A 17639-nucleotide genomic window follows, 5' to 3' on the forward strand; every position below is an offset into this window, starting at 1 on the left:
GCTCCACAACCACTCTGAGCTTCCACTATCAATTGCCAGTAGCTAGTGCAGCGAAATTCAATTGACAGGGTATTTGGGTGATGAGCAGGAGCAGGACGACCCGTGGAGCGTGACGACACCTCAGTCCTCAACAGTGAAAGAGTAAAGAGTAAAAGTGAGCGACGTCTTCATTGGCGTGCGCGCGGTGTTTACAAAACGTGAGGCACTGACCAGCGACCAGAGAGCAGAGAGCAGAGAGCAGAGACCAGACCGGGCGGTAAGGCAGGTGCTCCATCGCACTCTGGCGAAGTGGGGCAGGACACACTTTCCTCTCTCTTCCAGGAGCTTGCTTCTTTTCGCAGCATGGTCGGTTAGTCAGTGACAACGCTTCATGTGAATTGGTTGCTCTTGTGTAGTTCTCAGCACTCGGTCAGTTGGTGGTGAATAAAGTGTCGTTCATGCGTTCATTGATCTAGTGGTGCAGCACATGCTAACTCCGCCAAAACTCTCGTCACACGTGTGTTGTTCGTTTTGTGCGACGTCGGCTTCGACCGGCTGCAGGTGAGTTACTCATTCTGGATTACCCCAACGTGTAAATAATTCAAGTGTAAGATCATCAGTTGTTGAGAAAAAATGTGCAATAAATGTGTGTAGAAGATGTGTGAGTTAATCATTTGAATGGTAATTATCTATCACATAATGAAGTGCATATAATATAAGAATAAGAATAATTTTATTCTTTCAATGCATTTACAATGCTGTCGGAAACGTCAATTTGATAAAAATACCGTATATAACTATCGTATATAACCGTATTTATACTATCGCATGTATAGATAAAATATCTTTTGTACACCGACGATCGGTACATCATCGATAATAGATACATAGTAAGATAGTAAGATCGCTTGTTGATTAATAAAGTAGAAACCCGGTAGAGTACAAAAACACCGGTCCTTGTAAAACATATTCCATTTGAAGACCTTCGAGCTTGCTTGTCAAAAATAGTTTTTTTTCAAGTACCTGATGTATTTATGTAAAAGTTCCCCGATGAAACTAATATTATTTGTTCCTTGAGACAAAATGAATCAATATGACAATATATATAACAAGGCTCTACTAAAGTACTTTATTGTTGTGTGAACACTGGACAATCCATACCATTACATAAGCTTGAAGCTTTTTTAGTATTCCTTGCTACAGACAATAGAGAATAGAGTATTCCGAAGTACATAATATAGTATTATCATTGAAGAATAGTCTGCTATCTACACTGAAATCAACTAGATACTCAATAGTGATGGCACGGAGTAAAGAACAAATTTAGAAGGGTTCTTCTTCTGTGCTCATGATGAAAAAGAACTCTTAAGGGTGATAAATCCCGAGCTCATAAACCAGCCCTAAGTGTCATAAATTTGATGCTCTGAGTTGCATGCAGACTAACTATATATTACCGTAACTTACACGCATTTTTTATAACTACTTTCCACTTATTACGAAGCCAAATAATCATCCAAAATCAAACCAGAAAGGTCTGAACCCATTTATTTTCTCATGACTCATTTTTCGTATTGCTAGACTCACCAAGAGCTCAGACTCAAACATTTGGATTCCATTCCCAAACTATCGTTCAAGTTACTGATAATTGGATCCAGTTGCTGATTGGAAGCTCCCCAATACATCCCTGGATACAGGATTCTCATTTATGTGAGAATATTTCCCGAGTCTACTTGAATTGAGCTACACATTATTGTAAAGCTGTAGTTTTCTTTGTGGGGATTGAAAGAATAGTTTTCTTTTCTCGTAATCTTTCTTTAAAATATGACCATAATTAATGAGAGATTATTTTTTTGATTAAGATTGAGGCTCCATACCCGGTACCGGTAACCTTTTTCAAACTATCACAACGGAAATTATCTTTTATCAGTAGTAGATGTCCGTTGTAGCTCTTGACTTATTGACTCTGGACAATATTGTATTAGAATGTTTCAAGTGTAGATAGTTCTATTTTGAAAAGAATATTCTATGAATATTGGAGTGGTTTGGTTATTGTAAAATGTTCAATAAGTTTGAGAATAAGTGACTCTAGCTTTAATATTATCAATGTTTGCATACACAATTCATATTGGTTCCATTGAAATGAAGTTATATAAATGATAAAGTTTGTTATTGTAGTCAAATACAGTTTGGCAAATTAATTTGCGAAACTGAAAGGATAATCATCCATTCTCAGAATTTGAGAGATGGATTGTTATGAGGATCGATAATTCACCTTATTCAAAAAAATTACTTGAATTAGCTTCATGTATTATTGGAATATTAAACTATATCATTGTCAGTAGAACTTGGAAATACATTCTACAGATGAAAGAATAGAGAAGAAATTGAAAATGATATGTTCAATTGCGTAATCAACTATCAGTAATGTATATATATATATATATATAATATATATATATATATATATATATATATAATATATATATATATAGTATAGATTTATTAAAGTTCATAGCTCTTAAACAGTAACTTATAATTGTGATTTTCTTCTCGAAAGAAGAATATATATATATATATATTATATATATATATATATATCTGTATTTCATGGTAGCTATGCGGCCTCCTGACAATTTTGGATTTTGCATTCCAATAAGCTTTCGAGAAGAAAATCACAATTATAAGTTATATTACATTATATATATATATATATAATATATATATATATATATGTATTTCATGGTAGCTATGCGGACTCCTGACAATTTTGGATTTTGCATTCCAATAAGCTTTCGAGAAGAAAATCACAATTATAAGTTACTGTTTAAGAGCTATGAACTTTAATAAATCTATACTATTGAAGCATTAAATGCCGAAAAGAGCCAAAGAAATCAACAAAGACCAAAAATAAGAATAGACGAAGCTGGGTTTCCTACATTATCCAATACACATTACTAATTAGTGAGTGAAATGTATATTTCATTATAAAATTAGTGAACTTGAAATCGTGATAATTCAGTTCAGATATTTTGTTTTGCAGCCTCACATCTTTTTGTTGCATAGAATAACTCCAAACAAAAAGATGAGAGTATCAACTCGTCTCGACTCGTCAGAGAACTCAAAAAACCAACGGGTTATTCAATTTATTACTATTTTGATAAGAATCAAAGATAATTTTAATTTTGATAAAATCAAAAATGAATATTCAGCATGATTTGTGTAGAAAAGTTTTTTCCAAAGAATAATGTGCACGTTCCATTTGACATAATTCTAATTCTCCCATAAAGTCCTATGTTCCACTTCACTTAACGTTTATTAGTTTAATGACCTTTTATTTAATTTGATCGTTATTAGGCTACTCAACTAGAAACGCTCAAGGATCTTATTATTTGCAGCAATAGCATGATTGGCGATGTTTTTCTTGATCTTGAGTTCCTTGAGATGATTCTATAGGGGAATCGGTTGGCTTTGCCGAGTTCTTATAAATCTTGGAAAGTCAGCCAGATAACAAGAGCGATACTATAATTATACTCGCCACAAATTCATCTTCGATATAAATGGACACTTAGAGGAAAAGTTTGGGGCAGAGGAAAATTAGATTTGTGAATGAGAAAGAACCGAACAGAAGGCATTTTGTGCCCAACCCACGTATTTTCTCTTTCACTTGACCCCTGCGCTTCAGGTTAAATCTCTTTCTCTATGAAATCGTGTCCGTAATCCCTGCCAATGCAGTAAGGTGTAAGTTACAATGTTCAATTCATTCCAATCACCTATCATTATTCATAATAAATTCCATTGAAACTGACTCTTATTTTGGAGCCAACTTGCAACTGTCAAGGGTCATTTCGAATGATTCGTGAAGGCTTGTTAGTTTGTCGTTCAGACTTGCCGAAAAAACAAGTAATATCTATGGTTCCCTTTTACGGCTATTTAAAGATCAGGAGTCGGTTCGCAGCTCAACCATCCTTTCTCAACATCTTCGTGATTAAAAGTGTCCAAAAAATAATATAGTGGATAATTAGGCTCTCATCTCAGTTAGAGACTAGTCTGTTATCAACAGGATTTGTAAGTTCTACAAAACTTTTCTCATTAAAATCTCAAGTGGCGAGCTCTTATATGCGGGGAGTTGTGAAAATGAAGTATTATAATATTTATGTACTCTCAGTCAATGCTCAGCATCAGCAGTCATAATAGAGCTCAATTAAATGTACATATTAAGTTGTCTTACAGCTTTCATTCAGGTCTACTTATTCGATAAACTGGATAACCAGACTTGTAAATCGAATGCATTCGAAAATAAACTTGGATATTACCAATGAATCTTGTTTTTATCTCCTAAGGCATCAGAACTCTTCTGCTATAACAGTGATAAGTTCTCACTTTCCCTCATGTTACAACAAATCAAGTCTATATTTTTTGTCAATAATGATAGACAATATAAAGGACGCATTGAGTCAGTCAATGAATTAGCACTATGTCAAGAAGTCAAACACCATAAAAAATCAATATGAATTTTCTTTTTACCGTATATTGGAAAATAGGGATTTGAAATTCCTCTATTGTGGGAGAATCTGGCTAACTTTCTGGAATACTGGTTATTTTCTTCGTGGTCTTGTTATTGTCACAATGAGATATACTCTTGAATATTAAAATATAGAGTTCATAATTTCACGAGATACAGTAATCATCTTTTCGCATATTCAAGTAGTGCTATTCTCTTCTCGCTCGTGGTCATCCCATCACATGATACCTACATATCATAATATTATGAGAAGTTTACTTATAAGATATATTGAAAATGAATTGGTAAATGTGTGTAATTGCATGAAAATCTATCAATCGAAGATGTTAAATGGAGTCCAAACAGGAGAAGCTGAGATGATTAAATTATTCTCGAACAGTTTCAATGAAAAGATTTGGGCCCAAAGCAGAGTGGAAGTCGCCTGTTCCTACTCAATTCTATTGACACTGTGTAAACTGGAAGAGTGGCTTGAATAGGTTTTAACATGCTGATAGTTGAAAGAGAATAAAATTCTGTCACACGTGTCTTAGACTTCATTTATTTCCACTTTTCGTTTTTCTGTATTCTTCCATTTAAGATAAGGCATTCAAATGATTTAATTCTTGACCGTATCAATCAACTACCTACATATCATATCCAATCTAAATTTCTACTGACTACTGTATATATTCAATCCAACCTATTAATTTATCAGCAGAAAGTACTGATAATTAACATACTAAACAATATTGCAAACTACTATTGCAAATCTGTGATGCCATATATATCATAATTATAATTGTGTTCATCCACATGTTTCGTGGAGAATAAATCCATCCAGATCAGTCAGTCTCACTCTCTGTCTCTCTTCACATATTCATGTAGTTCTATTCTCTTCTCGCTCGTGGTCATCCCATCACATGAGCCAAGCATGTAAGCTTTCGTTGCATACATGTCTGAGCATTGTTTCCGCGCTAGTTACGGCTCTAATGAAATTCTTTCACAACTTTCTTCAACTGGCTGTTTTCGTTTCATAAATCTCCATGGAAGAACCTGCCTCCCCTCTCTCTTAGCATCGGCACCAGAGTGTATCAATTAAGATGATCACACTTCATAACGACACGAAACTAGTTTTATGAACTTGGAGGGGCGAGTGTTTTGAATGCATTCATAGTGCAGTAAACTCTCTTTTATTCATAAACTGATAATCCGCAAAGCGGTCTGTTCGTGAGACTTTTCACGACTGTGTTGCCGGATTTAGAAGATGTTGGCCTGCGACAAATAATGTAGCGTTGTAGCCTATTGATGAACGTCAAAGTTGCTCTCTGTTGATCGCTACAACAAAGCAGACTGCCATTCAGTATTTTGTCTCGGTGACATCGGTGAGGACAAAAAATATTGAAACCCTTGTTGGTTTGGATCATGTGAAAAAATCTAAAATTTCTATACACACACAATCTATTATAAAAACATGAGTAATTTTTATTTCTCAATGGCAACCTAAAATTAGAGAATGGAGATCATAGGGGAATGCCAATAAAAGGCATTTGCTCTCAGTACTGTTTCAATCCATGGTTACCGTCGTAAAACGGAAGTTGCAAAAATAAGTATTGATAATTAAATAATTTGGATGAAATATTGTCTCACATATCAAAATGGATCAGTGCCTAATTTAAACTTTCTTCTTCTCTTTACATTTTTCCATTTAATATATAATATTCTTCCATTTGAATTAAATTATAACATATACTGTATTTAGCTTTTATATTATTGATGTCATACACTTTCTACTCAACAGTTTTTTTTTATTTTCCAGTTGTTCCAGTCGACATTTTTCGAAAGAATCTTCTTCTTCTTCCTTTATATCTTTTTATTTTCTTCTTCCATGATTTCCTATCCATCGCCTTTCTCTTCATCTTTCAACAGTCCTTCATCTTCTCCGTCCTATCTCCTCAATCCGATCCTCACACGAATACCTGGGACGTTCCACTACTCTCCTTCCATGCACTCTCACATTAACATACTGTTTTGTTTTTGCAATCATCCCTATCCGCTGCCTCATTCATCCATATCATACCATCTGCCTCATTTCTATCCTTTCACTGACATTTCTCATCTAATGCCCAGTTCTTCCCTCATTCTATTATTTTTTAGGTTCTATTCTCCGATGATTTTGTATTTCAGTACTGCATTGCAAGCCTGTCTGAAGCTATTACATGGCATGCACATTAATTTAATTGGCATGATCAATACTATAGAGAGACGCCAGATTCGAAATGAGAAATCAACCTACAGGAACCCTATCAAGTCATCCTACTGGAACTATTGAATTGAAACATGTTGGACATAGGCACTTCATTCGCACAGTCCTTATCTTGTTTTCATCAGATGATTTGATTGGCCGGCTTGCACTTTCATACAGCAAGATAGGTTCAATGACGGTCCGATATACTTGATTTTTTATCTTCTTATCAAGTTATATTTTTCCCAATATACTATCTTTTGTTGCATAATAGGCGACAGATCCCTTTTTCACTCTGTTGAGCACCTCCCTGTCTATTTCCCCATCCTCTGAAAAAACTGTACCAAGGTATCGCTACCTATCCCATCTCCTACCCATCACCTTAACCTGCGCATTACCTCTCATTCCCTTTGACACAACAATGACCTAACATTTCTTTACATTGAGACTCATTTGCCTCAATTTCAACTCCTCTGCCCATTCAGTTACAGATTGTTGTGATTTTTCTCTAGTGTCGAAAGAAACATAAATTTACAAAGTGGAAAATATATATTTCTTCAGCAAAACTATCATCTATGCCAGTGATAGAATCATTCAAGAACTTTTAAAAATAAATATTAATACTTATACGTCAATACTGTACTGGGAGCATTATCTCATACGGTTTGACAGGCAGTAGAAGAAGTAATTCGAGGACTAAGCCTTGCACACACACACACACATCGATTTTTGTTCGTACGAAATTTTGCCGTCCTTAAGAATTCTATCAGATTAAACGGAACTTGACAAACATAATCTGTTTGACATCATCTGTTAAATCTAATAGAATTTATAAGGACGGCAAAATATCGTACGAACAAAAATCGATGTGTGTGTAGCTAACCTTACAAGACATCACCCGTACTTCATCGGTTATTACACCATTGTCAATCTCTGATAAACTGGTGTAATTCAGAGTTAAACTTTATGTAATTCAGAGTTTATCAGAGATTGACAATGGTGTAATAACTGAAACTGGTCTTTCTTGGAATCAATAAATCTGTGTTTTTTTGACAATTTCTTTAGTCTTTTTCATTTAATTATATCGTTCACCTAAATGTACTCAGAAGCATACATCAGAAAAGGCAAACATCATATCAGGTGGTGCGTATATGAGAGAGTATATTTATGTAATTCAGTGTTTCGACCATCTTTCCTATGAATGCGTGCCTACAATAGTATTTTTCTAATGTCTTGAGGTGGCTCCTATTTATAGCTCCTATGTCCAACACGTTTCAATTCAATAGTTTCAGTAGGTGACTTTGATAGGGTTCCTGCAGGCTAATTTCTCATTTCGAATCTGGGTCTCTCGATCCTATTTTATTAAGCGAGCAATTTCTGTATATCTGTTTATATTTTTATATCTGGTTATTTACGTTCAACGGATCTCGAAAACGGCTCTAACGATTTTTACGAAATTTGGAACATAGAAGGTTTTTTATATGAAAATTCGATTGCACTAGGTCTCATCCTTGGGAAAACTCGCTGAACGTCATTAAACGGATAATTCATTCATGGCTGAAACAGCTGAGATTTTCGTCGTCTGTGGATAGTAAAAAGTGAGCGAGTGATTCTGTGGATAATGAAAGTATGGCATCCCTAAAATTCATAAGCTGACGTATAAACACGTAACATATTTAGGCTGTAAAATATAAACACGATCATTTTAGAGAATTGTGTTCTGTTTATCAATAAATTAATAAGAATAACGAGCGAAGCTCGGTGCCCCGATATTATTCTTGATCATGCAAATTAAATTAATGTACATGCCATGTAATAGCTTCAGAAAGGCTTGCAATGCAGTAGGCTACTAAAATACAAACAAAGTCATTGGAGAATAGAACCTTCCGGTTTTCAATATCAATCAATTCAGGTTTCTGATGTTCATTTGTTTTTTATAATTCTTCTTCGATGTTCTTGACCCGAATGATTTAAATCACCTCCAACAAGTGAATTGTGTAGAAGGAAGTATTCCTGCCAAGTGATACTTTTATCTAATATTCCAAAAAATGAACATCCGTTACAAGTTTACTTTTACTTCATTAGCGTAATTGGATTTTATAATCCTTTAACAGGTAATCTGTAATTGCGCTTACATCAAAGGAGAGCATTTTTCACACTTGTGTCGTTCAAAAAAACTCAGAGGAAATACTTCTCTTAATTGATTATGAAAAGACTAGCAAATGAAAAACTTGTAATAGCTTTGCTTCTAAAGATTTGATTTCTGTTTTCATTAGCACTAACTGTGTATTCCAGTATATATTGCAGGGAAACAGAATCTTCATAAATTTTACTTGAAATTTGAATCCATTATTATCTAGTCCCCAATTAAAGCAGAAAACACATCATTTTTCCTCACGTCATATTTTCTTCACGTCAATTACAAAAAAAACATTCCAGTGGAAGCCTACAATTTCTAGTAGAGGATCAATCTAGAATACCCATTTTCAATACTTTATTATCAAGATGCGGTTCACCACTCAGAGTCAATGCCCCAGCAATTTGAATTTGAAATCGATTTTGAATTTTTCACAGACGCAAGATATGACCAGAATACATTTTAGAGTATTTATAGCTTCATGAATTAAAGATCGTTCGCGTTCTCTTGAGAATATTGTTAGATTATTAATGATCAGCCTCATAGTGGAAAAACGTTCCTTCACTAGTAGAAGCACCAATTGGATGAAAAATCTAACGAAAGATTTTTTTAGAAAAATCATGGAGAATCCTGAATTAAATGAATCCAACGTGGCATGTTAGCTAATAATCATAGTCAGGATTGCAATATTGGAACAAAATAATACCGCATTTTCTGATAAGTGAGGAGTAGCAGATCGATTAAAATGGACGAATTAGGCTAAAAATTCATGAATTATAATATTAGTGAGTAGAATATGGCATGTGAATATTAAGATCTCCTTGAGTTTTCACTAGCGAAGGACGCAATGAAGGATATACAAACCTATCATAGCACATTCTAATAAGAATGTCCAAAGGAAGCGGACGATGTTTCTTTTCTTGGAGTTTAGCGATGGAAATCGAAGGAAACAGGAAACTGGCAGCCACCTAAATATGTTTAATATGCGAAAGTTCTAGAAAAAATTGAAGAAGCTTTTTCAAATCGCGGAAATGTTTCCTGTTTATCATATTACGGCGTTCTCAATTCTTTAGCAAACTTCAATCAAAGTTGTGGGAGAAATACAACAAACTTGAGATGATAAGATACTGTCTTAATAGACTTGAGATGATAGGAAGAGAAATATCATTCATGAAATCTTTGTAGTATCACTAGAACTCATAAAGACTATTGACTGATACTTGACAGAGAACACCAGGAACAAAAAGGAGATGACAATGTTTCTTCCACTGGAGGCTCCATAAGAAAACGAATCTAGATACTCAAGTAGCTCTTGCTTTTTTTCAATAATCAAATCCTAGATTCGTTTCAGACTTAACCATATAATAATAAACATCTTCAAGTCTATCTCAGTATAAGTAGTATAATCTAAATCTAAATCGTAAAAGTTTCCTCTGACTTAACGATTAACGATAGGGCCAAAAACGTTGAATTTCATTTTCATATTACTGATTAATTATTTAGCTTATGTCAAGTGAAATTCAGAATAATCTTAGTCAAAGTTTGTTACTATTCCCTTAAAGAAAATAATAAACTCTTGAATATTATTGGATTGGATATTAGGTCTAATTCATGATTTTTCAGTTTCACAGAGGAATTACATGTATCAGAGATTCATTCTACACCTCTCCCATAACCAAGCAATTTCATACTTCTCATAGAAAATCTTTTCTATTTCTCCGATACCAGTAATCTTCCAACAAGTTCGATCCGGCGATTTATCATAGCGTGCAGCCTGTTTCAACACACCGGAGACTCAGTGAATCACAATAATTGATACTCTCAGATTCGTACACAGTGTAGTATGATAAGAAAGTGGTAGCGGTGGTCATCTGGAATGGAATGGTACGTAGAGAGGTAGCTACTCAACCAGACTGTTCCAGTTCATTGAGCATTGGCCAGAGAACGATAATGATTACAACCGTATTTCCTTCAGCTGTATTGACAATCAGTTCAAACTGAAGTCGTCATCTCCAAATATTATCATAGTTACTTGAGACAGTGTCAACTCAATTTATATGCGAGATATCTCGCTTCAGATTGTAATTCTATAGATATCATAACTTAATTATTCAGTTATACAGGTTGAGCACATTTATATCAATCCTACATTTGAATTCACCCTACGTATTTTATGGGCTACTTGAAATTCCAAACATAATGAGCATTTCTTATAGTTTTCTTCAATAATTTATTTCTGTAATATATGAGAGATCCACAGTGATCGTTCATTAATAATTGTTGAATTTGTCAATTTGGTCAATTGGAATAAACCCAATCGGAAACTCCAAAGTAAATTTCCTAATCCTCAAAATGTTTGTAAAGTTAGTCACAAAGATACTTGATGAAATGGGACCCAATCGGAATCTCCAAAATGAATTTCCAAATTCTTCAGATTGATATCATGAGTGGGTAATTCTTGGAGCTGTAACTTCACGTTTTTCTCTCTGTTGGTTGATAGTGTACACGGAGATTCAATTCAAGTACCTATTTTGGAATTCGGTGTCAGAGTTCACACATTAATGATCATAATAATTGGACTACTCATTGGAATGAGCAGAGAAAATGTCTACACTTGATAGATTGTTCATTCTACGGTATGAGCCGATGTGCTCGCAGTGCAGCACAGTGCTCTGTCGATGAGAAGTTAGTGTGATGGTACTCTGCACTCTGCAGACTACAGACTAAGGGCATGGCATCCTCCATACCATCTTGGCACGTATCTAGTAAAACGTGAGTGTCCTACTTGCAACGACAACTCGCTTGTGATTTCACTTTCTTAGTTTTCTGTTCCAATCAGATTCCCTTCCTTGTCGTATTGTGTGCATGGACAGGGAACATAAATATTGAATGCTCTTCTACCGTTTTTGTAATATATCGGATGTACATAATATTTCATATTAATACTGTATACTCATCGATAGTCATCGATTGGCATAATTTATTTTTTGGTCTCAATTTTTTCAAAATAATCAAATACGAATATTTTCAAAGTTTGTTATGAGTTATGTAGTGTGGATCCCCGCTTTCCAATTTGTTATGAAATCTAATTCAATTCTACAAAAAATTTAGTATGAATTTCATTGTACTGCAAATTTTGGGAAGTGAAGCAGTTACATTTTTTCGGAATATGTAATTTTATCGAAATTCGGGGAAGAAACAGCACACGTGTGGCGGATTACCGTGTTTTTTAAAGTATTTCATGGTTTATCGGGTACACTTTTGATGGACTTTTCTGCTTTTTCTTAAAAAAAAAATAATTTTCTCCTTGCAACATTGTCTTCATAAATTTACTATGTTTTCAAAGTGCTGTACCAAGAAACTCAATACATGCATACATACTAGCTTTTTTCTCTTCCACTCGTTCTATGATAAGTGATGGTATAAGTGAAGAAATGGAGAAACAATACAAAACTTATCTGTGGAGTGTATTATTATTCTTGTTCTAGTTAGTAGGATAGATAGTGTTTTCAGAACAGATTATAGTTTCTCCTATCTTGAATTACTGAAAATGAAAACGACGTAAAATCGTTGAAACCAAAGATTTAATGAAAAAAATGTATTCATATTTTTTTGTTACATCATTATCAATCTCTAGTGAACTGAGAGTTTGAACTTGAAGCAGCAGAATATATAGTGTGTGTGAAGCCTTACGATTGGCCATCAGCTGTTGACCAATGAAGGTTGAGCTCTACTGTCGTGTCTACTTGGGCATGTTTTACTCGGTCAATGACAGTAGAGATCAACCATGATTGGTCAACAGCTAATGACCAATCGTAGGACTTCATCCATACTATATATTCTGCTGCTCAATGTTTAAGCTTTCATTCAACTGGAGATTGTATAAGTATAACAACCGAAACTAGTATCTCAAATTGTTTTAATGAATTAAAACAGTGGTTTTGCAATATCAAGTTGTTTCGATTAAATGAATATGAATATTTACATCACTTTCACAAAAATACCGAAATATTGTTAATTATTTATTATTTAGTTGACCCTATCAATTTTATACATTAGTATAATATTTATGTTTCTCATTGATTGATCTGAATAAAAGCAGTTGAAACTACTGAACCTATCAAATAGATTGCAAATATTAAGAGCAAGAATATTCAATATTGAAAGAAATTCGAAAACAGACTGGAAAAGCAATTACACATAGTAATCGTTTTTCCTATTATAATATCTACTTCTATGATATTATAGGTAAATCACGAATTGATATTTCGAAATTGATCAGTGGGCTAAACTAATTATAATAATTCGAAGAGCTTTGAAAAGACTAAATTATTTTTTTTGCAAATTAGGTGTATGATTAATTGTATTCAGTATTCATCATTGCTTTCCAAATTAATCACCAACTTTCGTATGGAACTTTAAAGTCTGAAGAACAATGTTATCATTTATTGATTCCGATTGGAAGCGCATTTCAATTTATAAAATATCTGAAGAATTCAATCTTCACTAAAGACGAATAGGCATCAAATATGCGACAAAGTAGAGCTATGCTATGCATAGAGGAAACCAGTTCCATAAAATAAAAATTCCAAGTTCCAAGTGTGCTCGCGTTCAGCTGAAACCTTCTTTGATACATCCATCTGGAGCAATATCACGATCTGAAAATACAAATTCCTTGTTTTAGTTCGTTCATCATGGTACTTCACTGGTGAAAAAACGGCACGATATCGTATTAGACATAATACTCAGCACATTCTCAAGCATTCAAGTTACTTTGAACAAGATATTTCAATCAATGAGAGGAGAAATCAATTCGTTTGTAGAAAAACGTCTTTCGAATGCGTTATATTTTGTCGTCGAATGTTAAGAGTTGAACTGGAATATCACGCAGATCAGATCGTAAGAACCAACTACTTTTACACAGGTCGAACTGGCCGACTCTTGCGTATTAGCTCATGTTGATTTCTGTCCTGTAAAGGAAAGTTGAAATACTGTTTGGTCTTCGTGGGAATGAGATAATTTATTTTACAGGTTAAAACGTTATCTCCTAGAATCAAACATAATAAATCAGACTGGTACTGGTAGAAAGTAATTCATAAAATTAACAAGATGTGTTTAAAATTAAGCTTGTTTGGCCGTTGTCATTGAACAACTCAAAATAATAATTCCTCAATTTGTTAGTGACATTTGCTACTCTGCTGCATCTTTGTGTAATGTGATTGGAAAAACGTTGTTGGGGCTTTCATGTCCATTCATGGCTCAATATTTGCATTAGACTGAATGGAATTAGAGTAGAGTAATGACCGTCGGTAACCAGACATTTTCCATACAAGCATAAACCATTCATTCTCCAATAAACTGGAAAACCATCTCTCTATTACGTTCACATATTAACATAATGTTCAAGGATGATGTTACTCTTGCTCGTTGATAATAAAACTAAATAATTATGTGGTGGTCATTTTCCAGATTCGAATTCTCACTTTTGAATAATAATTAACAAATGAATGTTTGGATTTTCAGAAAATCCCTACCATACAGGTTTCTGCGAATTTGGCCCCAAAATCCTCTGCCACGACTTTTAATTTTTTTCGGGTATGTACGTTAAATAAAAAAATAGAACTTCTTAGAAGGATGGATATAAAAATCATTTATTTTCTTCAATATTCAAAAAAGTTCTAGTTTAAAATTGTTTGTAAACAAATTGAGAAGTTCATAGAAAAGAGAGGTTGCAGCTGCGACTTTTAATGATATGTTATTGACACTCAATTCTCTAGATGTGAGTAAATTTACCAGTGAAAGTAGTTGATAAATAAAGAGAGGAAAATATCTGCGTCTTCAATTATTTAATAGCGCGATGCTGACCGAACATAATAATTTACTGCACGAAGTCTCCTTTCACCACAAATTATACACATTATTCTATTTTCATAGTACTTATTTGCTCTATTGTAGGATAAGCCCACTTTTATTTTCAGTAGCAGTAAAAATACATAACTCACTATACCTAGTAAGTGGTGGCATCCTCCACTCTCTGAAATTCTGAATAATAGCATTTCAAATATAAACCTGATTTTTATCTCCACATTGAGATTTCTGTATCTTACTGTATTCTATCAACTCCAGTCAATTCCTACAGTGAAACTACCTACTCGTACATCACAGATAACTTTCGTGACACTTATAAGTCCCAGTCTCATACTTACTTACTCCTCAGCTCTACAGGTCTTTACAACCCTTGGCCTCCCTTACATAGCCTCTCCATCTGCCTTGACCCTCGGCCTGCCTCCTCCAGTTACGAACTCCAAGCGTCCTTAGATCGCGTTCCACATCATGCGTCCATCTATTTCTTGGTCGACCTTTTCTTCTTCTGTTATAATTATATTTTCTCCTTCCATATACATTTCACCACTCTTCCATCTCCCATTCTCAACATATCCCCCATCCATCTTATTCTGCCAGCTTTTATCGACCGGACAATGTCTTCTTTGTTTAAGAATTCCTCTATTTTAAAATTTTGTCTTCCTCTCCAGAGACCATTTTCAAAAACAGGGCCAAAGATTCTTCTAACCATCTCTCTTTAAAAAACTCTCAGTCTTTGCATATCTCCAGCAGTAAGCACCCATGTTTCCGATCCGTAACACACCACAGGCTTCACCAATGCTTTGTATAATGTCCTAGTCTTATACCATTTCAAATATGCAATTATTTTGGAAATATAGGTGATCTATCGTGATTCGAAAACATAGAAAAACCCTGTTAGTCCAGGCAACGAATGCTCAAAAAAGAATGTTTTCTTGCATATATCTCGAACAATATGCGTCTTTCGAAAATTTCATTGGAATACAAAATTGAAGCTTATAAATTAGCCTACAAGTTTCATTTGTAATATTTTCTCATGTCTCTTATATTTTCCCAGATATGAGCTCTCGAAGGTGTCACATTTTTAAGAAAACCCTTCCGGCTCCGATTTTTCATCTTTTTGGCCTCATAACTTTTCAGAGATTCATTGATAAAATCTGTGCCATGAGCTTATAGAGCATAATATTTTCTTCAATGTCATGTATTATTTCAATATTTTGCGCATCTCCCTACGATTGTTGCAGCCGTTATAGTGTTGAGTGTAAAATCTTCAGTTTTCAGTTGTCTTCAGGTGGAAGGAGTTTCTTGAAAATGTGACACCTTCGAGAGCTCATTAGAAAACTATAAGAGTTATGGAAAAATGTTACGGATTAAACTTGTAGGCTAATTTATAAGCTTTAATTTTGTATTCTAATGAAGTTTTCGAAAGATGCATATTGTTCGAGATATATGCAAAAAACAAAATATGGTACTTTCAAACCACCCCACCCCCTTAGTAAAGGGTGTACGAGTGAGGACTTTTGATAAGTTTACTCCCTTACTATCCCTAGAAGAGCTGCGGGGTCAAAAATAATTGTGTTCCAAACTTTTCCTTCTATAATCTTTCGTTGACTGGACTTTGTGTCTTACGTGACATCTAATCACTCAGCTTAGATAATTATGTGGAGACTGATCAGTCTGACGGATGATTTCTTGATAACTGCTCCAATGGTTTCAAGTGACTCGGAAGAACAGAGGTTTAACCGTGGCTCGAAGCCCTTCCAAAACTACAGTTCTATTTGGTACCATCTCTCATCACCCAATATCAGTTTAGATATCACTTCTCTCATCACCCAATATCCACACACCATCCAGGACTAATGGGGATATCATTTTTCTTAGCATCAATAAATCATACTGTATCATAAAATTTGCCATTTAATTTTCTAATAATACTAATACAGTAGGCCTAATTGGTCTTTATATACATGAGGATGTGAATAGAAGAAAACTTTATCAAATGAATAATTATAAAACAGATAGCATGTCTAATTATCATCATTCCATCGTAGGAATATTGATGGATAATAAAAGCAAAGTACCAAAACTTTCGATCCATATCAAGCTAACCATTACCATCAATTTCACTTCTATTAGTTGCGGCCTCTATAATATCATTTCTATACCTTTTGGATTCAGTAATACCTAATCTTAGTAATTACGATCGGTGTAACCTTTCCGATCGCCGGATATCGGAAATCGAACGTTCTATCAAATGCAGTGAAAGTGTAACATAGGTCGCCCGATTGAGTTGTTATTTTTATTATTGTCGATCTTTCTAGGTGAGCCGAGTGCCGAGTATACTGCATTGCTTTCGTATTCAACTAACAAAACACTTTGATACTTCAGAGCAGAGGCTATATTAAAGATTATAGAACACTCTTCTTGCCGTATCTAATGCATTTGGTGACTCTTGCAATAGGAAGTGGATCATTGTGTACGGTACCTACTACATGGTTACGAATATTGTTCGCGAGCAGGTACAGCTCTTGTGACTGCAATAATGGCTTATGACTGCATGCATTATTATTTTAATACGTCATCATTGACAAGGAAACGGAAATCATCGTCTCAACAAAATGAGAGCCTAGGAAGCTGTTGTGGAAAATTGCAATACGCATCCTGGCACATGTGTAACTTCAAATTAGTGAAGGATAAGTGCAATAGTCATTGTATTCCTTCCTGTTTTTCATCTTGAAGTATTTTTCACAAGTTATACCTTGTTTTAAAAAGTTAATTAGTTGTATTGAAATTTTAATTTACGGATACCTTGCACTAGAATTTAGCTGTGAGGTAAAAAGGTAAAGGATAACTGTATGCCAAATCTTCACTTCCCAACATTTTTTTCCAGAAATATCTTCACCATGATTTTTCTCTTC

The 17639-nt window shown here is 34.4% G+C and overlaps 1 protein-coding gene across 2 annotated transcripts in view; it reads left to right on the plus strand.

The window, feature by feature from the left end:
• Positions 1 to 222: 222 nt before the first annotated feature.
• LOC111048854 (mucin-6-like) overlaps positions 223 to 17639 on the plus strand; it is a 42235-nt gene continuing 24818 nt past the window's right edge. For both annotated transcript variants that reach the window (XM_039421590.1, XM_022334834.2), the window contains exon 1: positions 223 to 540. The gene's annotated coding sequence lies outside the window, so the exon portion shown is untranslated. The remainder of the gene's footprint in view (positions 541 to 17639) is intronic.

The sequence above is a fragment of the Nilaparvata lugens genome, chromosome 2, assembly GCF_014356525.2.
Source record: "Nilaparvata lugens isolate BPH chromosome 2, ASM1435652v1, whole genome shotgun sequence".
Classification (NCBI taxonomy): Eukaryota; Metazoa; Arthropoda; class Insecta; order Hemiptera; family Delphacidae; genus Nilaparvata; species Nilaparvata lugens.